Here is a 23,734-nt window from a genome sequence, read left to right as displayed (position 1 = left end):
CGAACTATTTCAGTCATCGTGCTTTCTTTTTGCAGTCAAATGCTCTACCACTGAGCTATACCCCCGTGGTGCTTTCTTTCTGAAGCACAGCCAGGATCTGATCCCTAAGTGAGTGGGTGCCCTGCCTGGTGATTTTGCAGCATGAAGTATCTGCACATGCTGCATAAGTGCAGATCGAGTAGATCAAGAGAAGGGTGAGCCACAGGTGATATGGTGATATGGTTCAGGGTGAGCCTAGACTATAAAGGGATGTAGGTCTTAAGGTCAAGAGGAGCAGCCACTTATTTGCAGAAATTTTATCACTAAGTTAGGCGGGAGGGTGTGCTAATCGACAAACCTATCTCCTGCTCAGCTTTTCTTATATTCCTGGGGGTGACAGCGGCACCGATGACATACTTTTTATGCCATCTGTCATAGACTCTGGGTCTAGAGTTCTTTCTTGTCCAGCAAGAAAGTGGGACACAGGATTAAAATGCGAGAGATGGCTGATGTCCAGGAGAAGACAAGAGCCCCTATGAAGGGTCCTTGCTCCATTTTTATTAGGATCAGAAGACTTACAAACATGGTGATGGACGTGCACAAAGAGACAATGAAACTGTGAACATCAACTCATGGGCGTGAGGGAAAGGGGGTTTTGAAAACATGCCGTTTCAAGGATTTGGGTTAAAACAAAACAAAATCCTGGCTCTGGAGGAAAGTTGTTTATAGCAGATGTGAGGCACCACCTCTGTTTACCTAAACTGGTCTACAAAGGCAGAGCTATCTCAGGGTCAACAAGGCACCTTTCTTTTGCTAATTAGCTTGGCTCTGGGCAATTTTGCTGGCAGTGGTCTATAGCCCTATTTACCTGTTTACCTAATTTGGTCCTTCCTTCCTGTGAAAGCAGCTTCCTGCTATAGTACTAAATTGGGGGGCGTTTCCTCCCTGAATACCTAATCTTATTTACCTCACAGACTTTTGTTCTATATTGGGGCCTTTGCCCTGCCCTCTCTATGCCTATGTACCTAATCTTGTTTATTCAAACTTGGGTGTGAGCATCCTATGGCTTTCTAATTCCTTATACTTGTTAATCCATAGGTGCAAGCCCAGGGAATTCCTAAACTTATTCCCCTCAGACATCAAAATTTCTTAGCATATTTATTGGCCTTGGCTGATTGAAATAATTTAGCTGACCTGGCCCCCAACTAAATCCTCTGTCCCTGATGGGAAGAAGGACTGCTGATGCCTGTGATGCACTTAGCAGTGAGACAGGAGGGACACTTGTCGAGGTACCCTCTGAAGCAGCAGCACCCACCTGATAGTCCATGCTGCTGCATCAGAGTTTTGATAGAAAAATTCCATGTCTCATTCCTTGTCCAGTTTTTTAATCTTAAAGTTTAGTATCTACAGAAGTCTGTACAGTCATAGGCTTCCTTGAGAGTTTCTGAATTGATGCCGTGGAATGAGAAGTGGGACTTTCTAGTTAATTTAAGCATAGTTTCATCTAAAAGAAGATGTAAACTCTATATAGAGAAGATTTCTCTATATCATGCATGTTGTTCTTCAACAGTTAGCTAGTGACTTTTTTTCCTAATTAAGAAAGGTTTAGCTCTCATATGTCCAAAGTCCTGTATCTCTCTTATCCTGTATCTTCTCTCTTATCCCAGCAGGAATTTCTACAGGAGCAAGTGCTAGAACAGAAGTTTTCACCAAAAACAAAGGAAGTAAGTAGAGACAAAAGCAATACAACAAGACCGAGGGAAAAAAAGCCAGGATGTTGATTTGGGGACTCTTGACAGTGGAAGGAGGTGCCAGCCAACTACTGAGAGTAAGTATAGGGTCAGTAACCCTGAACTCAAAAGATGAGAACCGTGGTGTGTGTGAATGGACAATGATGGAGGGTGGGGTTGAAGGCTGTAGTGATTTTCTGGAACAAGCTCTGGTGTTCCTGGTTTGACTTTATGAGATGGAAGAAACTTGATTAGTGGATGGGATGGCCAGGTGTGAAAACTAGGTGGAACAGACACTGTGCACTCTGCAACCTTTGTTTATCTCTGGTTTGGATGTTCTCTAAATCTGCCAACTCATGTTTTGTTCGGCTTACTCTCAGTGGTGGGAGGTTTGGGTTTTATTTATACTTTTGTTGTGATAAATAACTTAGAATTTAAGGTCCACCTGAAAATGAAGGTGTTTCCTCCATGAGCCAGCAAAATGGTGCTATGACACTTCCCAAGTATGACCATCTAGTAGCATGTCCTGGCCAGAGTCACTCAACTTGTTCTGTTCCACTTTCTGGCCACCGTAGGGTAGAGAGTGGTTCTCCCAGCCCTTGGCTGGGCATCAAGGACACCAAGAGAACCTGTTAAAAGTACCAGTTCTGGCTGCTGTGCCCATGAGATTCTGATTTAGTACACTGAGTGGATTCAAATTTGGGAACTGATATCATAGATTTGCATGTAACTTGTTCTGTCAGAGTAGTGGCATTATATTTCTGTGAATATTAATCTTTAGAAACTGGGTAATTAGCACTTAACTATACAATCTGAGATTGTAAACAAACTAACAAAAAGCCCAAGTTAATTATGATTCTCCAAAAAATTGGAGCCTGCAGTAGACAACATAAGCTGGCAGTTTTCAAGGCAGACTAAATGTTGTGTAAATGGTAGCCAATCTCCACCTCCTAGTACTTGAAAGAGAGAAGAAGTGATACATTGTATGCTTCATCAAAGATGTTCTGCCTTTATAATGTTTAACATCTTGGCTTCCATATCCACATAAATGGATAAAATTGGACCCGTAGGGAAAGACATAAAGAGTCCTTATTAGCATCATATTATTTTCCTGAGGAGATTAAATGGATTTACTTAAGTGACAGATATATTTCTGCTATAGAGAAATGTAAGAAAAAGCATGTGATACTTTTTAGGAAAACAATAGGATATGAAATGACAGAAAAGACTATTTAAGACAGAATTCATCATTGTTCCTTCTCTTTCTCCTGACTTTTCAATTTCTATCAATATCACAGAGACTCAAACCCTCAGATTTTATTTGTTACTGCCTTACAGGCTTTACTTTAGAGTGAACCACCACCCATAAGACAATTCTGGCTCCCACTAATTTTTGTAAGGCCCCCAAAATTGTTTTTACATTTTTTAAATGGTTGGAAAAAAAACTCTAAAGATGAATGATATTTCATGACATGTGAAAACTATATGACATTCAAGTGCTAGTATCTATAAATGAAGTTTTGTTGGAATGCAGCCAACTGCATTCATTTACATATTATCTCTGGCTGCTTTTATAGTAACAGAACCCAGTAGTTACACAGAAGCATGGGACCCACAATGCCTAAAACACTTAATCTCTAGCCCTTGACAGAAAAAGTTTATCTTAGTAGATTATAAGCTTCTTGAGCCCAGGAACTATATCTTTCTAATACCTTTATCCTAAGAAACCACTAACACAGTGCTTAGCACAGAGTAAATTCTCCATAGAAGTTTGAAGAAATATGCGTTTAAAAAATGATGTAGTACAAAGTGAGCTGCTCTTTTTTCCCTGAAGCAGCTAACCCAGGGACTTTACTCAGGAGGGTCTCAATATATGGTTTTTTTAAATTGAAATTTATCTATTCTCTCTCTTGTTGAAATCCATGGTTCTCAAACTCCACCGTGTATTAAAACCATCTGGAGGACATGACAGAACACAGATTTCTGGGATATATGGTTGGCTTAGTTGGTTAAGCATCCAACTTTTGATTTCAGCTCAGGTCATGATCTCACAGTTCGTGAGTTCAAGCCCTGCATCAGGCTCTGCACTGACAGCACAGAGTCTGCTTTGCATTCTCTCTCTCTCTCTCTCTCTCTCTCTCTCTCTCTCTCTCTCTCTCTTTCTGCCCCTCCCCCCCTCTTAAAAATAAATAAACATTAACAAAACAAAACACAGATTTCTGTGGCCCCATCCTAAGAGTCTCTGATTTAGTAGGTCTGGGGCAGGACCTCAGAACTTTCATTTCTAGAATGTTCCCAGGTTCCCAAATGGGGGTGAACATCAGAATCATCCAAGGAAGTGTGTTAGAAATACATATTTCTAAGTCTCATTCCAGAAATTCTGATTTAGTACGTCTGGGTTTGGGCCCAGGAATCTGCTCAACAAGGCATCCAAGGCATATATAACAAGGTGTCCAACTGTTTCTGGGATTTCTGGGGGTCACCCCTTTTGGGATCCACAGTGACAACATCCTCTGAGGTGTGAGTACTGTTTGATATTCATATAGTTAGTGCTTTTTTTCATAGACTAATAGATTGATGGGTTTAGAAGAGATCATCTAGTTTGCTAGTTTGGTTTCCAAAACTCAAATGACACCAGGGTTGGGTGAAGTATTTGCTTTTTTTTTTTTTTTTTTTTTTTTTAAATCTCATACCTGGGAATGAAAAGATACAGTATGAAGTAGGGTAAAGAGGAGAGCTTATCGATCTGTGTTGTCTCTGGGAATGGTGTCTGGGGAGGTTGCTGTGGAGCTGACAAAATTTGCCTTTGGATAATGGCCCTACAGTTGGAGAAATACTGTTCCAGTCTAACTGCTGGGTTTTTACTTCATGGAGGAAACTACATAAGCCTACATGTTAATATTTCCATTAAATTCTCAGTTGCTGAAAAACCGATTAAGTTAAGAGAAAATCCTTTTCTTCATAAATTAGGACATAATGACAAAAATAATTTTTATAATGACAAAATTGCTAGGCTCCAGTGAACATTATGTAAAGCTTTTAATTTACAATTTTATTTCTGGCTGTGTGATGCTCTAACAAATTTTCAGCAGTCATCTATTAACTGAGCTGTTAGAAGAAATGGTACACTCATTGTAAGCTTGTGTCAGCTCTGATATAGTCACATAGAAACTCAAGTTCACCTGGGCTGCACTGCTAAACAGTCTGGATCTCAGGCACAGTGCTTCCATGAAAGCAATATTTGACACAACATATTCCCCTGTCCATTCTCCACATTAATAAAGGAGCTGAAATGAGAGGCCATGTGTTGTAGCCGAGAATTGGGTTTGGAGCCAGACAACCTACTCTCATATGGGAGTCGACTGTGTACTTGGAGTGACCTTGAGGGAGTCATAACAACCACTCTATGCTATTCCTCCACTGTAAGATTAAAGGGGTTTTGTTGGTAGCAGATGATTCTTCTATGAAAGTGTTCATGAGCCACAAAGCATCCTACCCACTTACGGCATTGTTAATGTGATTGCTAATGCGTTTGTTAACAGATAAACAAGACTCTTGTCTGGAAGTCCGGAAACATGTGCCTGGTGCATATAGTATGCAATCTGTACATGTTTATTGAATGAAACTGAGAGAATGAAATGACAAAGAAAATTTATTGGTTTAAAATAAATATGTTAAATGCTTTATAGAGCAGAACTAGACTAGAGGTAAGAAGTGAACCAAGTATGTGTTTTGCAGAACGTCACATTTGCTTTTTTGCAGGTATGTGTTTTAGATTTTGTTAGCAGTCTTAGACGTAGAAATTTCCTTTATTAAATTTACTCTGTTAATAAGATAACTTTATTAATACTGTATTAGAAAATTCACTGAGTCTTAATGGCATTTCAAATCCACTTTAGATTTATTCAGGGTGAGAAAAACCCTGATTTAAACTGTGTTGTTGTTCAATACAAAGTAAGAAAGAATCTCACATAGCTTTTTTTATATATTGATATTTCTTTATTGTTACTTTTTTGATTTAAATATAGTTGACATATAATGTTATATTAGTTCCAGGTGTACAACCTAGTGATTGAAGAGGTTTATACATTATGCTGTGTTCATATATATTGATACTTCTGTAGCCTGTAAAGGGGACTGCATTCTCATTCATTTCTCACTGGTTCATTTCAGATAGTTACTATTCAAAAGAAGCAGACCTTCAACATGTGCCCTCAGCTAGATGCCTCAACAACTAGAAGCATAGCAGATGCTTTTATAGAAATGTAGAAATTTGTATGGTGGCTTCAGCAAGAGCAAAAAGTACAGACTTAATGTATTTCCATATTTGTAGGTATTATTTTAATATAGGGTTAATCCAAACCCATTGAGCCCATGTTTATTTATTTAAAGAACTAGATGCTGAGAAAATAATAATCCATGAGACACAACCCTGGCCCAGGAGCTTCTGCTGGGAAGACAGACAAGTGAATAGGCAGTTATTGGGCGGTGTGTAAGTCTGGGTGGGGCTGTGGGAGCACAGAGAGGCACCCACCTGGTCTAGCAGCCTGTGACAGGGCAGGTTTGTCAGAGGATATGACATCCTCACTGGGACCTGAAGGGTCAGCGGGGGCTGGAGTTCAGCAGCTTGTAAGAGTTGGTCCCAGAAGGTGAGGTGAGTTGATGGGCACTGCTCTCAGGACCTGGACACCAGAGAGAGAGCCGTGAAGACTGTAGTGATAAGTGTGTGAGGACAGGAGAAAAGGAGAGGGGGCCGCCCTCATGACCATGCTCCAGCCTCAGTCCGGAACAGGCCCAATAAGCCCATGAACAGAGAGAGCAGGGGAACCACGTGCACAGGGTGAAGCAGGGTGGCCATGAAAGAGGCCCGTGGCCAAGATAGGAGTACTACCCCTCTCCTATCAACTGATGGGAACTGCATGTGGTTTCCCACCACTATGCCCTTGACCTGGGCTCTGGCCCTGTTCCAAATCAGTCAAACCTCAGTTTCATGCCACTTTGCTTCAATGAACTCTTTGTCGCACACTCTCAGAATTTGCTCCCAACACTCAGTAGGTACCGTGGTCTGTGCTGTTGGTCTTGATGCCTGCTTCATATTATTATAATCTGTCTTGACTCCACTGGAACTTGAGCTATGATTGTCACTCTTCTCAAGGTGACACGGTTGCAGATCTATCACCATTTGACTCTTATGCAGTCACTAGGACACTAAATCTACCACTGTTTTCCCAGTTTACCTTTGGGTGTCTGTTGGTTGAAGTTATCAGAACAAAAATTCTCAAATATATAAGGTGCTACTTTTCTTTTATCTTTTCTTCCAGCAGTAGAATTAACAAAAAGTAATGGTTGTTGGTTACTGCATGATATATGATAACATCAGAGTGGGCTGGGTAGATGTGATGCCAGCAGCTGGTATGAGGACTCCCATAGTGAAGCTAATGGGAACTCCCAGGGAGAAAGGATGGAAATGAAATCCCATGTTTTTAAGAAGGGATATCCCCAGCCTAACTGACATTGTGATTTGTTATCCATATTAGACAGATTTTAGAGCCTGTAGACTATAGTCAGCACCATAACCCATATCTTCTTGCTCTTGAAGTGACTCAGACTCCTGAGATAATCAGGAAAACGACTCCTCTAACTCACACACACATCATCTACTTGGCTAGAAATATAAGAGTTGGGGGTCCCAGGAGCTCATCTAGTCAAGTCTGCCATACTGTCTGAAGCAGATGCTCTCACTGCAATATCCTTGCACAGCAAGTTTCTTTCCATAATTCCTTAATTGCCATGATTCCAGACTTGCCAATAAGCAAACATATTCTCTTCGCCCACACTTGATTCTATAAACTTGAATTTCCTTCCTGAATGCTCTGTTCTGCCAGTGTATACTACCACTGTCCAGCCAACTAAGCCAGAAACAGGAGTCACATCTTGGACAAGTCCCCCTCCTTTCTTGTATGTTAGTATCTGAATCCTGGTTTTGTTTTGTTTTGTTTTGTTTTGTTTTGCTTTGTTTCTTTGAAGCAGCTTTTCTCCTCTTCCTTTTTTTCTGTTATCACTGTCTATCTCCACCAAGACCATTATTTTGTTCTCTATTAGTAAATTTCACACAAGATCGATGTTTCTGTATCATTGATTTTGTCAGATCTCTCCTGTTCACATCTTCTCCAGAGAAAATTGCAAAATAAGTTTTGCTGTATACCTGGAATTTAAGGATCTCTACAGCTTGCGACAAATGGCAACCTCTTCAAACTGATTTCGTAATTATTGCTACTATATGGTACACAGTCTTTACTGTGTTTTTAAAAAATTTTTTAATGTTTTTTATTTTTTGAGAGATGGAGAGAGACAGAGGGCAAGCAGGGGAGGGGTAGAGAGAGAGGGAGACACAGAATCCAAAGCAAGCTTCAGGCTCTTAGCTGTCAGCACAGAGCCCGATGCAGAGCTTGAACTCACCAATGCAAGATCACGACATGAATTGGACGCTTGACCGACTGAGCCACCCAGGCTCCTTTGTACCGTGTTTTTACCATCCTCAGAAAAATGTCACGTTTGTTCATAATGTTAAGGCTTTCTGATTCAGTGGCCCCTGCCAGACTGGTTCTTTTCCCATCATTCCAACTATCTAAATTCTGGCTAGAAAAGATACATCTTCCCATATTCTTCCCTTATTCATTAATGTCTTATTTCTTGAACTCCTTTGACACTTGGTGTTGGTGGCCCATACACCATTCCACCTTGCAATGTGAGTGGGAATGTGTGTGCGGCTGTTACTTGGAGTATAAGCAGATAGGGGACAGGTTCTACACATCCAGTGAAGTAAGTTGTGGTTCTGTTGAGAAGAGTTGTGCTAATAGTAACTTTCTTTGGATGGTCCTGGAGAAGGTAGGTGACAAAAGAGTAAGATGGTGATACCTGCCTAGACCTATTATAGCTGGTGCCAGGTCAGACCAAAGGCCCTTTGAAGCATCAGTGCTAACTCAGAAATGTTGAGGGCAAAAATAGGGGACAGACTTGGCAAGGAGGTCAGATCACCAGTATCTGGCAAGTAGAACAGAAGGAGTTAGGGCAGGGTGAAGTGCCTCATGCTGGTCTTAAATGTGTTTAAATTGAAACTAGTGTCCTTGATAAAGCCAAATGTTCTTCCCCAAGGCGGAGGCAAGTCCTATGAAACAGACTAAGCCACTATAACTTTATATAAATGGACTTTTTAAGTAAAAGAATCAGAGGGATCATTTGGCTTTGAACACTAATGTTCTGATATAAGACAAACACTTGCTGCTTTTTAAAAAAAATTTCATATGTACCTTCCCCATGCTGAGGAAGTATTTTAGACTCCTGTTACTTCTCAGAAAATGTTCCTCAAAGACAAAAGAACAGAGCTCTGATCATCTTTTTGAATTTAAGGCATCCTGGGATTAAAAATTTTTTTCTTGATTAAAATAGTTTGAATATAAAGGGCTATACAATTTAATTAAGTGCCAGTTGATGGATGCCAATTTCCCTACAGTCTTATCTCCCCTTTCCCAGTCATATATTTTTGTTATGAATTCCTTTACTCTTTCCTGATTAACCAACAAAAATGCATGACTAAATTGTTTAAGCTTAATTCTTGGCTTATTTGTGTTTTATATTCTATTTTGTTGGCAAGATATTTTAATGTCTTTCCTCCCACTAGCAGAATTTATGGCAGAAAAATTGCTTTAGCTTTAAAAAAGAGACCTGGCAGGGCAGGAATTTTCAGCTGATCACTTGGTTTCTGAAATTTTAGCAGAAATAAACAAGATGATTAGTTTGAAATGTAATTCATAGTCAATGAGTTTAAAAAAAATACTTGAGTTGCTGATTACAGCTAGCTCAAATAGACCCCCTAAAATGTAATTTACTTTTGGAATGATTCCAAATGGATTCTTTCTGCTTAAATTTGCAAAATTTCCCAATGCTGTGTCAATATTTCAAATAGTACTTAAAAAGTTTATTAGTAGCATTGATCTGACTTTAATCATCTGGCCTGAATGTTGGTGGTATCTTGAATTTTATGAGCACAGTATACATGAATCGAAAAGAGACATTGGTTTGGATAAATGCATAGCCCTGATTTTCCCCCATGCACTTTCACTATTGTCCTTTTTCTTCTAATGTTTTTCTTTTTTCTTTTTGAAAATTTTTGTTATGGATAATTTCAAATTTACAGACACAAGAGAAGAAAGCAAAGTAAAGCTCTAACTATGCAACACTCAGCTTCAAGCATCATGAGCTGTGCCAATCTTGTCTCATTCATCTCCTATCTACTTTTCCTTTCCCTGTGCTGATTTTTTTAAAGCAAATTCTGGATGTGCAAGTCATTTCATGTGTAAATATTTTAGCATGATATCTAAATTATGATTCTTTTAAAAAATAACTTTAATACCATTATCACATCTAAAAAAATCGAGATTGCTTCCTTCATCAAATATCCAACTCAAATTCCCTGTTTTATCTCATATAGATTTTATAGTCCATATATTCAAATCAGGGTCTGAATGAGGTCCATCCATATATTATAATTGCTCAGCATGTCACTTAAATTTCTTTTGAGTATGGGTTTCTTATTCTTTTTTTCCCCTTCTAATACATTTTTTGGAGAAACTAGTCATTTATTTTCTAGATTGTCCTATAATATAGATTTTCTGGGTTGTATTCATTCCCATGTTTTTACTTGGCATCTTGCTCTGTCTTTTCTATTTGTTGAATAATCTGGTCACTGCATGATCTGTCCATGCCTGACTATTCAGTGTCATCTCACACAAGCATTCTGTACTCATCCAGAATTTGCCCACCTCTACATAGAATGGTCTGACTGCTCAGCTCAAATGTTGTTTTCTTAGGAAAGCCTTATCTAAGGCAGGAACCTATCACGTGCTCTTCTAGCACTTTTTTCTTCATAGCAATTATCTTTATAACATATTTGTTTGTATGTATATTATTTAATACATGTTTAAAAAACTGTCTTTTTTTGCACACCATTGAATAGTCAGCACCTAATATAGCAACCAATCCGTGAAAATGTGTCAAAAAATGATGAATTTGATGATTAACTAAAATGAATTCTATACTATGCACTACTCGGCTTCAAGCATCATGAACTCATGGCCAATCTTGTCTCATTCATTTCCTGCCTACTTTCTCCTTTCCCCTACACTGAATTCTTTTGAAGCAAATTCTAGACATGGAAGTCATTTCATGTGTGAATATTTTATATCCCCCCTTGCTTCTTGAATATTACTTAATACAAATGAGGTGACCACAAGTTGTGCTCCAGTTATTCTTTATCTTGGTCCTACCTCCTGGTCTTCCACGTGTGGCTACTTTTCACACCCACTATCATGTAGTACTGCAGACAGCTGGTCAGTATTCCTTTAGGGGAGACTATAAAGGACATGCGGAATTTAGTCACATTTCTTTTGGTGGTCGTGATGGTCTTGGGAGCCTGCATTGCTTAGGGAGCTTTAAGGGAAATTTTCTCAAAATGCAAATGAACTCTTTATTTAAAAGGAGATGGTTATACTTATATATTAGTGTGCTTGGGGTACCATGACAGAATACCACAGACTGGGTGGGTTAAGTAATAGAAATTTATTTTCTTACAGTCTTGGAAGCTGGAAGTACAAGATCAAGGTGCTGGGAAAGTTGGCTTCTGACACCTGTCTTTCTGGCTTGCCAACAGCTGCCTTCTCACTATGTCCTCACGTAGCTTTTCCTTTGTGCACTTGAAAAGAGAGAGAGATACCTTTCTGGTGTCTCTTCCTCTTCCCAGAAGGACATCAGTTCTGTTGGATTAGGTCCCCACCTCACCTTTTTTCTGTTTTTGTTTTTTTGAGACAGAAAGAGAGAGAGAATGAGTGGAGGAGGGACGGGGAGGGGGGAGCGAGGGGTGGGGCAGAAGATCTGAAGCAGACTCCATGCTGACAGCAGAGCCCAATGCAAAGCTCGAATTCATGACCTGTGAGATCATGACCTGAGCTGAAGTCAGACACTTAACCGACTGAACCACACAGGTGCGGCAAACCCCCACCCTTTTACCTCATTTAACCTTAGTTACCTCCTAAAAGGCCCCATTTCCAAATACAGTACAGTCATTAAACATTTGATTTAATATAATGGTTAAATAACAATTTTAAGTACTAAAAATAAAGTTTAAAACATACAAAAAGGGTAAAAGCAGGGCTACATTTAGAACTAAGATTTGAATACAAAATGTAATATGTATTTCTGAAAATCTTTGTAAAGTACTTAAAACATATTTATGTAACCATGACATCTTAGATCAATTTATAAGTGGGCCTTAGAAAAATGATGTGAAAAACCACTCTGACATACCAATTAGTGACCCAAAGCTCAAATTTTATGAACTACAACCATGTCATATCAAATGCATGTATGCCCCTTCTCATCAATGCCCCATATTCCTTTCATTGTTTTATTTCTTCTACAGTATTTATTTTCTAAAATACCATGTAGTTTGCTTATTTTGTTTATCTGTCTGCCTACTTCAACTAGAATGTTTAATAATCCATGAGGTCAGGGTTTGTGTCTGTTCTGTTTGCTGTAGAATCTCTGGCTTCCAGAGCAATAGTTATTACAAGATGGGCACTTAATATACATTGGCTAAATAAGTAAATAAATTAGTAGTAAGTCAATTATTCTGTCCAATTGGATTTTAATAGTCAGGTTTTTAAAAAATTATAAATTAAATATTACTTATAATGCAATGCACCAGAATCACCTGGAGGGCTTGTTTTAGGGCTTATTGAACTCCATCTCCAAATTCTGGACTCTGTAGATCTAATGTGAGAATCTGCATTTCTAATGTGTTGTTACTGGTGCTGTTACTGGTGGTAGAGGAAACATACTTTGAAAAAACACTGACTTACAAAGACCAAAACTCAATAGCATCATGAAATTTGGGGGAGGGATATGAATTATTAGCATTTGGCCCTAACTCATGGTATAGTGCATCTGCTACGTTGTAATTAACTTGCAGAAGCCCATGCAGTGGAACACTGGATTGGTGTGTTGGTAAGTGATTTTCTTGACTCCTTCACAACAAATTAAAGAGAGTGCTGACTCCCCATAGGCTGTCATCTCACTCACGTATTTTAAATATGGACCTTCATGATGGCAGTAGATTCACAGAAGGCAAATCTTGGCTGTCCCCAGAGTGTCTTTGTTAATGTGATGAATGAATGGAAATTTCCCTTTGGAAGGCTGTTCAGGCTTTTCTTTTGGTAGAATGTATTTAAAAGTATTTGTAATGTAGCATGAAAAAAAAATAGCATTCCAGTTATTGAGATAGTAGGATATAGCTCTTCTCTGATACTTTTCATCTTGAAAATTCTTTGCAAACATTAACTAATGCCTCAGGCAATCCTTGGAGGCAATTTATACTCTATATTTTGTTCTTTTAAAGGTTGGAGACAGAAGTTTGGCTTCTATTTCATGTTTTTGTGGCCTAGCCTCTCTGCTTTTTGGTCTGTTTATGCACTGGTAGAGAGTTGGAAATCAGCCCTTAAAAATCAGATTCTCCTGCTACTCAGCAACCTCTTGAGGCCTGTTGTTTCCTGCCTCACTTGTTATTTCTGACCACCCTATTTTTCATGTGCAATGATTAGTTACTAAGTCAATGATCTTAAGGACTCTGACTCTGTTTATCATCCAGTAAGGAGTGAACTTATAGGAAAACAGAGGTCTTGCTTTTATAGACATTCTTTTGTGTTAAAAAAAAACAAATATTATGCTGAGTGAAATAAGTCAGTCAGAGAAGGACAGATGTCATATGTTTTCACTCATATGTGGATCTTGAGAAACTTAACAGAAGACCATGGGGGAAGGGAGGGGGAAAAATAGTTACAAACAGAGAAGGAGGGAGGCAAACCACAAGAGACTCTTAAATACAGAGAACAAACTGAAGGTGGACGGGGGAGGGGGGAGAGAAAACGGGTGATGGGCATTGAGGAGGGTGCTTGTTGGGATGAGCACTGGGTGTTGAATGTAAGCCAATTTGACAATAATTTATATTAAAACAAACAAACAATGAATGAGATGTATACAGAATTGTCAGCAAAATAAGCACAACTCAGTTGGGCTAGAAATGTTTTCATTAACGTGCTCACTGTATTCAATAAGTATTGGGTTAAATTTATCTCATAACTCTTCCTATGTTCTTAAATTTTGAGGGGATAGGAAGCCTATTATCAGAAAGTATATTTTTTATTGGGTAGGAAAGCATATACACAAAGTCCAGAGGATCAGACAAAATATTTCTTTCATTCTTAAGTACACCACAGCCACCTTGACCGGTAAGGAGAGGGCAGGTGCTCTTTCTAGTCTTTCTTCTTCCTTTATCATTGAATATTTGTTGAGTGCCTAGTACAGACTAGGTACCTGTCTAGTTCTGGGATTAGAGCAGAGAACAAAACAAAGGTTCTGGTCTCATGGACTTAGATTATAGTAGAGGGGAATAATTAATAAATAAAATTGTATGTCTGTATTAGAATTAAGTGTTGATAATGGCGCTTGGGTGGCTCAGTCAGTTGAGTGTACGGCTCTTGATTTCAGCTCAGTACATGACTTTGAGGTTCATGAGATGGAGCCCCACATTGGGCTCTGTGCTGACAGCATGGAGCCTGCTTGTGATGCTCTCTTTGCCCCTTCCCTGCTTGCACATGCATGTGTATTTTCTCTCTCTCAATATAAATAAATAAAGAATAAATAAATAAAATTGAATTAAGTATTGATAAATACTGTGCAGACATTAAGACAAGAGCTTTCAAGTAAGATGATACATGGTACAAGTCCAGAAGGCACCAGGGGAATGAGCCACTTAGAGTATTGAGGGAAAAGCATTCTAGGCAGAGGAAAATTAGGCACCAGGATCCTGAGGAGGGAGCATGGCTGATAATTCAGGACCAATAGGGAAGCAATGGGCTGCAGTACAATGAGTCAGGAGTACAGTGGTACCAACTGAAATCAGAGAGATACAGGAGTATACAGAGAGTTACAAATCATGTCTCCTCATTAAAAAAAATGTTTATTCTGAGAGAGAGAATATGCATGTGCACATGAGCCAGGGGGGGTGGGGTGCAGAGAGAGAGAGAGAGAGAGAGAGAGAGAGAATCTCAAGTAGGCGCCATGCTGACAGCACAGGGCCAGATGCGGGGCTTGATCTCACAAACCATGAGATCATGACCTGAGCCAAAATCAAGAGTCAGATACTTAACTGATTGATCCACCCAGGTTCCCTGAGTCTCCTCATTAAAAAAAATTTTCATAAACTAGTTGGAGGGTTAGGTTAGGTAGGAAACCCAATGAATAGGTATTTAAAGTTTATAAGATATTGTCCAGAATTGGGTAAAAGCCCTAAGATATGTTACCTAGGTTTTTCTCTAGAAAAATTGCAGATTGAATATATGGATTGTTTGAAATTTATGCTTTTTCATAGCATTAGAAATGCAAGACCTCAAGCTTAGCTTCTTATTTATCTCAAAAGAACTCAGGTTTCATCTCTAAGTGTTGTGCCCCTTAAAGAGAATCACAGTGAGAATTTGTGTGTAGAACTTGGTTCATTCTGTGCCTTTCTATCATATTCTCCTCCTACTCCTATTATACCTGCACTAAGACTGAATTTCAACATATATTACATCATGCAAACAATCATTTAAGAATTTAGCATTTAATTCAGTCCTCTGTTAGCATTAAATTTTTAAATGAACTAATTTGTTGTTGACCATTATGATTAGAATAATCACCCCATTGGAATGTATGTACAGTAGAGATAAAGGGAATTAAAACTGAAGGCTGATTCTTTCTTCTATGAATAGTTAATGTTATACCCCAGGAGGACCATCATCTGAAAATGTACTCGGGTTTCCTTTATGACTCTTGCACATTTAAGCTGGACTAAGAATGTTGGTTTGCAATAAATAGTGGCATAAATCAGGAAAATAACCGGTCTAATTTTGATTGGCAGAATCAATGTCATTGGATCTATTTTTTATAGTTCTCAATTTCCTATGTCTTCTAATGTGGTTTCCCTGCATAACAAAAAACATCATTGAATTTTATTTATGAGTAATTTATTTGGTATTGGTTTTTCATTACTTTCTCACAAGGTGCCTTGAGGTTTGGGGTTATTTTTATTATGTATTTTACAATCATATGGCCTACTTACAAGGGGAGAATGTTAATGGGGTTGAGGGTACCAGAGATCTGACTTGCCTAAAAATGACACTGATATATCTTTTCATCATTTTGTGAAGCAATGGAACTCCCACTGGAAGGGTGGGTAATTTGAAGGCTTTTTTTCTCCAGTAGAGGTGACCTCATCCATCCATCCATCCATCCATCCATCCATCCATCCATCCAAACCCTCCCTTGAGCTCACATTTCCCTTCAACTACCATCTCATTTATAAATTCCCTTTTCATAGAAAAAAGTCATAATTATTGTATATACACATTGCCTTTATACCTCTTTTCTTTTTTGAATGCTTTCCAGGTAGTCTTCTGTTTTTACTATACCATGAAAGTAATTCTTACTGAGGTGATCAAGAATCACAATTTCAAAGTTCTCACCCTCATCTTGACCTTTCAACTCATTAAACTCTCTTCATTTTTTTCTTCCTCCATGAAATACTTCCTTCAATTTGTCCTCACTCTCGTTTAGATTTCCTTTGGCTTCACCTTTTCTCAGTCACCTCCTCATTTCCCTTCTAAATTTTATAATACTCCAAAGCTGATCCATAGATTTCTTCTAGCCTATGAATTGTCTTCTTTATCCTATCTTTATGGTGATCTCATCTAGTCTCTTGGCCTTAAGTACCATCTGGATAGTGCAGCCTCAACATTTAGGTCTTCTGCTTGGACTTCTGCAAACTTCAAACTCATACAAAATTGTCTAAATTATATCTCCTACTGGTTATAAAAATATGCATCTCAAGTTTAATGTGTCTAAACTGGACTTCTGATTCCCACCACCCCAACCTGTACTTCCTGAAATCTTTCCCATCTAGTAATCACTAAGCCCACTGTTCCAGTTTTTCAGACAAAAATCTTAGCTTGCCATAGATTCCTCTTTCTCTTACATAATACATTTAATCCATCATAAAGCCTGTTGACTTTTTCCTTAAAATACATTCAATCTTTTAACCTCTACCACTACCATTCTAGTTCGAGGCACTATCATTACCTGAGACAGTTTTCTAATGTGGTTGTCCCTTTTACATTTCCATAGCAACATGAGGGTTCCAGTTTCCTAATCAATATTTGCTCTTATCACTCATTTTCATTTTAGCCAATTTAGTAGGCATGAAGTGGTATCTCATGGTGACTTTAATTTTCATTTTCATTATAATTAATGATGTTGAGCAGGTTGACCCATCATATTTAATTGCAACTCATCCCATGATACCCTCCAGGTACTCTTTATCTGTTCAATCTCTAATTTTTTTCATAGCACTTATTACCTTCTGACATGATGCATAATTTATTTATATTTACTGCTTATTACCTCCTTCCCTGATAATCTCCCTTCCCAACTAGAATGTTAGCATGGAATCTTCCCCCATTTTGCTTGTCAATGTAGCCCCAAGAACCTAGAATAAAACCAGTATTTATTTGGTATTAGATGCATATTGCTTGAGCAAATGAATGATCAATAGCCTTGGATTACTAGGAGTACCACTGCTGAGAATGGGATAGTTTCCAAGACTCACACAAAAGAAGTGAAGTGGAAGCTTCCTTTCCATTATTTCCCTTCATCATCCCTGTGCCACTTGTACTTTCTGTGTCTCTCATAGGCAGGGACCAGGTGTCTGAGTAGCATGACTAGTCACAGTTAGCAGCTACATATATAGCTATATATACTGAACTATATGGGGATTCTCACTTGGAGAACATGATGGACCTGAAAAATTACTGTGAAAGTGACAAAGTGTTCAAGTGAAGCACAATAGCTTTCATGGTACTGAGATACACACACACACACACACACACACACACACACACACACAGGGCAATACCTTTGCAAGAAAAATCAGTGGTAAAGTAGGAGACAAAATACTAAATATTATGCTGAATGTGGCAAATAAAAATGGAATAAGACCTACTACCTGCCTTGAGGAGCTTGGCTTGCCCTACTTCCATTTCATTCACTCCACCAGGGATATGATGTAAACATGTCACTCCCATGTCAAGAACTCATCATGGTCTCTTTGTTCTCCATTAAGTCTATATTCCTTAGTGGAGCATTCAGGCTCCTTCACAGACTGGCCCAGCCATCTTTCTTTCTAGTTTCAGTTCTTGTTTTTTCCCCTTATCCAACTCCGAGCAACACAAGAATCAAAGTTCCAGGTTATGGGCTCTTTCCGACACAGAATACTCATTTCATATCTACTTGCCTTTTGTCCTGCTCCATTTGCATAAAAATGTCCCAAGCCCCCCACTATACATTTCCACATACACAACATGCACACAGCACCTTTCCACAGTTAATAAAATCCTCCTTGTTGTTCAAGACTTGATACTTTTGGGGCAACATTCTTCCATGATTTAAGCAGAATGAATTTCTTCCCTTCCTATACAATTATGATACTTAATACAGTCTTATTTTGATTTTGGTTTTGTTTATGCTTGTTTCCATCAAATATGAAGTCTGAGACCAGAGGTTGGGTCATATTCATGTTTTTGCCCAATATTCCCCCCTCCTGTTGCCTATTGTAATTGTTTACTGAACATTGAAACAGAATAAAACGAATAATAAATAGACTCGTCTTTCCTTGTACTTAGAATATAATGAATAGATTTTTTTTAACGTTTATTTATTAATCAGAGACAGAGAGAGACAGAGCATGAGCATGGGAGGGGCAAAGAAAGGAGGAGACACAGAATCCAAAGCAGGCTCCAGGCTCCGAGCTGTCAGCACAGAGCCTGACGTGGGGCTCGAACTCACAGACCGTGAGATCATGACCCGAGTTGTTGTCGGACGCTTAACCGACTGAGCCACCCAGGCGCCCCTGAATAGATTTTTAAAAACGTAACTAAAATGATAATCAAATGCATTTTGACATAAAGTTATTTGCATCATAGGTACATTTGCACAAATGCAATTATAGTAGATTAATTTTAAATCTCAAAAGCAAAAATGAAAGAGAAAAATCACAGCTTAATAGTGTGGATACAATTCACCGTATTGCTCTCACTGACTGCAGTCCCAGGAGAAAGCAGGAAATAAGAGATAGGGATTGGTTCTTCTCTTTGTCAGTTCCAGATCCAGCTCCTGTGAGTCCTCTTGGTGTGAGCATCTTGCTGTGGTGAACAGGATTCTAGTGTTTAAAGATATGCATTGTTAATACAACGTGGCCTCTGAGAAGAAGCCAACTACTTTATTTGGTACAGCCCCTAGATCTGGAGGGAGATGCATCTTTGGGGATGGCATGTCCTTCTTCACCATCAAGCCTTTAATAGGGTCTGAAGAGTATTTTAACTCTACATGATTTTGCTTCATTTGTTGCCTTTTAGACCCGATTCCCACATGAGGTATTACTCCACAGTAATCTGTCAGCACTGTGGTACTAAGTACCGGTCATATTTCTAATAGAGTAGCTATACTTATGGTCTTTCTAACTTAAAAAGGTAATGGAGAAAGTAGATGATTCCAAGTAGAGCTGCAAAGATAGTTAACATTTGTGGAAGATGAATATCTTAGAAAGATTTAATCATTGTACTTGCTCTTGTTGTGACAAAGAAGGTAGATAGATGCCCTAAGACAGGTCTCTAAACGAAAAATGATTTCTCACATGGAAAATGGTGGCCAGCTGTTCTTCTCCGCAGAGTACGCAACAGCAGGGAATGTTTAAAATGTAGCATGAGGGATTTATCTCAGATACAGAAAGATTTTCTGTTTGACAGACACTGAGATGACTTCTTGAGAGAAGTTATAGAATCTCTGAATGTGGAAACTTTTCTTTTTAACCTCATTCTGTCTGGAATAGTTCATACCCACATTTTTCATAGTATGTTCTAGTATTTTATGGGCTGTTAAGGGAAGTTACTCAAAGATTCTGTTATCAAATGCATTTCAGAAACACTAGGTTTAACAAAGTTAAAAAAGAAAAAGCTCTACTGAAGGGCTTTATGGCATTTGCTTTATACTTTGTGAATTTCTGGTTAGAGTTAGGGACATGTAGTAAAACTTCTTTCTAAACTTTATTTAATCATATACAACCCATTTTTTTAAGAGGCTTTTTAAAGGATTGGTGTTCTGTGTTACTTTCTGGGAGATATGTTGACCCACATATTTGAAGTGGACTTTCACATAATGTTGAAAAAATTCTCACTTGCCACATTCCTACTTTTGAAAACAATAACAAAGTTATCCACGGAGATATCTCTTTTTAAAAACCACCTAAATATGGATTCCTTTGGAATAATTTTTTTTTACAGTTTTAGCTGTCCAGTGAGCCATAGTGGAGTGAAAACAATGAGTGTTCAGAAGCAGAAACAGACTTATGGAATCTTACTCCTCATTCTGGTTTCTGAGCACATTATTTGTGCTAATGTAGAGGCAGAGGCTATAAATGTGCACGTTGGGTTTTGCTGTAGTGAGGATTGCAGCTCCAAACACTTCTAATGAAATGAGAGGTGAGTATATTCATAAGATAGTATAATTTGGGGAGGACAATTTGACCTAGAATAGCTAGCTTACTCACTACTACATTACATGACATCTTACCCATGGAAAGCAAAACTATCACCCTACATAACTCTTCACTACTTACACTTGCTCTAGTAAGTTCTCAGGGTCTTGAGTGAATCTTTTGGGAGCTACATAAACATAACTGGACAGATGTATGGGAGAGAAGTCATCTCCATATCTACTTAACTGTTAACCGGAAATGAGGCAAAACATATATAGAAGAAACAGGGAAAGGACATACAGAACAAGGTGACATATTGTCTGGATGGTAATATACTTTGATATTGTATTGAATGTGTGTGGGATTAAGTGACCTATAATGTACACTCTTAGAGGTGGTTAGTTAGCACTTGAAGTGCTTCAAGAAGCACTTGAAGATCCCCCATTAGGGATCTAAGTTACTCTTCGTTCTCCAGAAAAACTGTGTGTGTGTGTGTGTGTGTGTGTGTGTGTGTGTGTGTGTGTGTGTGAAAGAGAGATTTATTTTAAGGAATTGACTCATGGTGATCATGGGGGTGGGCAAGTTTGAAATTTGTGGGACAGACCAGAACCTTGAACAGGCAGGATTTCTATGTTGGAGTCTTGAGGAAGAATTACTTCTTCCTTAGGAAGCCTCAGTCTCTGTTTTTAGAGCTCAAGCTGATTGGATGAGGCCCACCTAGCCATGGAGGTAATGTCCTTTACTTAAAATCCGCTAATTATAAACATTAATCACATATAAGAAATAACTTCACAGCAACATCTAGACTGATGTTTAAACGATTAGAAACTATAGCCTAGCCTGAAAACTATCACAGAGTCTACACTTCCGATATTGTCAAAATTCCTACCAGAGCTTTGTTCTTTAGCATGAGAATTGTTAGAAAATAATCTTACATCATTGAAATAAGTAGTGGTCAAACTAAGTGGCCGGCCAGAAGGAGTGTACGGGCACTATTGGCCTTAAATGAACAAGATCCCACTCTGGCAAGCCCAGCAGGCTTATGGAGCTAGAATTGAACTCTGTTGGGGTGTGTTTCCCTACAGAAAAGACTATCCACTGTCCTGACTAGAAGGTAAGCTGATGCTGCCTCACAGCACTGGACATCCTCCTCAGAGTGAATCTGTTAAGCAAGATTCTCCTAAAAGGCCTGAAAACAGAGGGGGTCTCTCTGAGGTTCCAAGAACAGGTGGTGTAGACTTTATCTAGTTGCGCATAAATGTTTACATCCCAGCAGACCCTCGTCTAAGACTTGTTTTCATTGTTACGTCCCATCTGGCTCTTATCGCTAGAGGCTTTTACAAAGGTTTTGGCTGTTTTCAGATAGCCAAACCAGCTCAGCTTAGTTCACAACAAAAGGAATTTGGAAGTCAATATCAAAAAACTATCTATTGGGAGAAACGCTGTGATTTCCTCTTCATCCCAGCCGACTACCGTCCTTTTTTGGTTTGAGTGACTTTGGTCAGCAAAGTCTGGTCTTCTGTCTCCCACAGATGTAGGTCTTCATTATGATATTCATGTAAGAATAATTGAATGCCAGGGGTTGTTGAAGAAACCATTTCACTCTTTTTGTTTCCTGACATTTAAAATTCTTTTTTTTTTTTATTAAAAAAATTTTTTTTAACGTTTATTTATTTTTGAGACAGAGAGATACAGAGCATGAATGGGGGGGGGGGTCAGAGAGAGGGAGACACAGAATCTGAAACAAGCTCCAGACTCTGAGCTATCAACACAGAGCCCGACACGGGGCTCGAACTCCCGGACCGCGAGATCATGACCTGAGCCGAAGTCGGCCGCTTAACCGACCGAGCCACCCAGGCACCCCTTAAAATTCTTAAAGGAATTAATGTGTTGGGGCTTCACTCTTACCTTTAATGTAATTTTGAGCCTTATATGAATGACACAAAGCTTTCTCTCTTGTATATACACTTAGGAGATGTGGGTTGATGCCACTTGATGGAAAACAGTCCTTTTAAGAATGCATTTTCTGGGGCGCCTGGGTGGCGCAGTCGGTTAAGCGTCCGACTTCAGCCATGTCACGATCTCGCGGTCTGTGAGTTCGAGCCCCGCGTCAGGCTCTGGGCTGATGGCTCAGAGCCTGGAGCCTGTTTCCGATTCTGTGTGTCCCTCTCTCTCTGCCCCTCCCCCGTTCATGCTCTGTCTCTCTCTGTCCCAAAAATAAATAAAATAAACGTTGAAAAAAAAAAAATAAAAAAAAAGAATGCATTTTCCATACCATGAAACAGTGAAAATAGGGATATGAGAGTCTGAATTCTGAAAAACACAGATATTTGACCAATTCAAAAACATAGGACCTTTATTACATTTTATTACCCCATTAACATTTCCCCACTTAAGTTATGGAAGGTAGATGTTTGCATACGTAAAAGTAGAGAAAGGGAAGTATTCCATCAAGTGAGTTTTTTCTTAAAATAGCTGTTTAACCACCTCTTAAGAAGCTAAATAATCCATCATGCTTTATTACCATGAACTTGGAAGTAGGAAAGTGGATCTTGTCCAAAGAGATACACTGTATTTTGATTTAGAAGATATTTTGCTTTTGGATGAATACATTGATTGATAACAGGAATCAGCTACACTATTAATAGTAGCTCCCCCAAAAGCTCTGTTATACAAATAAATCTCTCACATCTTTCTTAGCTGCTAAAATAGATGCTTACTAGATTTATCTTTCCTTTCATATTATGTGGCCTTGAAGTAAGCCAAGAATTTCTCTGCAAATTTGTTAGATAAAGCACAGTGAATTCTTACCTGTTTTTAGGAAATAGTGCTCTAAACTATTTAGATCTTTACAAGTGAGTGAAACTGGAATTTTTGACTCTTTCTTTTTGTTTATTTTATTTTTTTTAATTTTTAATTATTTATTTTTGAGAGAGAGAGAGCCAGGGAGGGGCAGAGAGAGTGAGACACAGAATCTGAAGCAGTCTGAGCTGTCAGCACAGAGCCTGATGTGGGGCTTGAACTCATGAACTGCACGATCACGACCTCAGCCAAAGTTGGACGCCTAACCAACTGAGCCACCCAGGTACCCCACTTTTTGTTTATTTTAGATTATAGAATGAAGGGCACCACTTTCTGTGTGTCAAACTGTGGTGACAGATGAATGAGAAGTATTCCTTGAGTGAAGACAACTTGGTGGACAGATTTTGGTGGACAAATGTCTTATTAAAGCAGTACTGAGTAATGTTAGAAGGCTACTTTATCCACAGGAACAGAACTATTAATGTCAGCTTCTAATTTATACAGATCTATGTTATCTATCTTCTCATTTTCTCTACCTCTGTTTTCT

At 38.8% G+C, this 23,734-nt stretch overlaps 1 long non-coding RNA gene across 1 annotated transcript in view; it reads left to right on the top strand.

Annotated features, from left to right (window-relative positions):
* Positions 1-1,649: 1,649 nt before the first annotated feature.
* LOC123589904 overlaps positions 1,650-23,734 on the top strand; it is a 71,288-nt gene continuing 49,203 nt past the window's right edge. Inside the window, exon 1 of the long non-coding RNA XR_006708509.1 lies at positions 1,650-1,807. This is a non-coding gene — a long non-coding RNA (uncharacterized LOC123589904). The remainder of the gene's footprint in view (positions 1,808-23,734) is intronic.

This window comes from Leopardus geoffroyi, chromosome B4 (assembly GCF_018350155.1).
Source record: "Leopardus geoffroyi isolate Oge1 chromosome B4, O.geoffroyi_Oge1_pat1.0, whole genome shotgun sequence".
Classification (NCBI taxonomy): domain Eukaryota; kingdom Metazoa; phylum Chordata; class Mammalia; order Carnivora; family Felidae; genus Leopardus; species Leopardus geoffroyi.
Note: the sequence above shows the minus strand (reverse complement) of the source record. Positions and strands in the feature narration are given on the sequence as shown.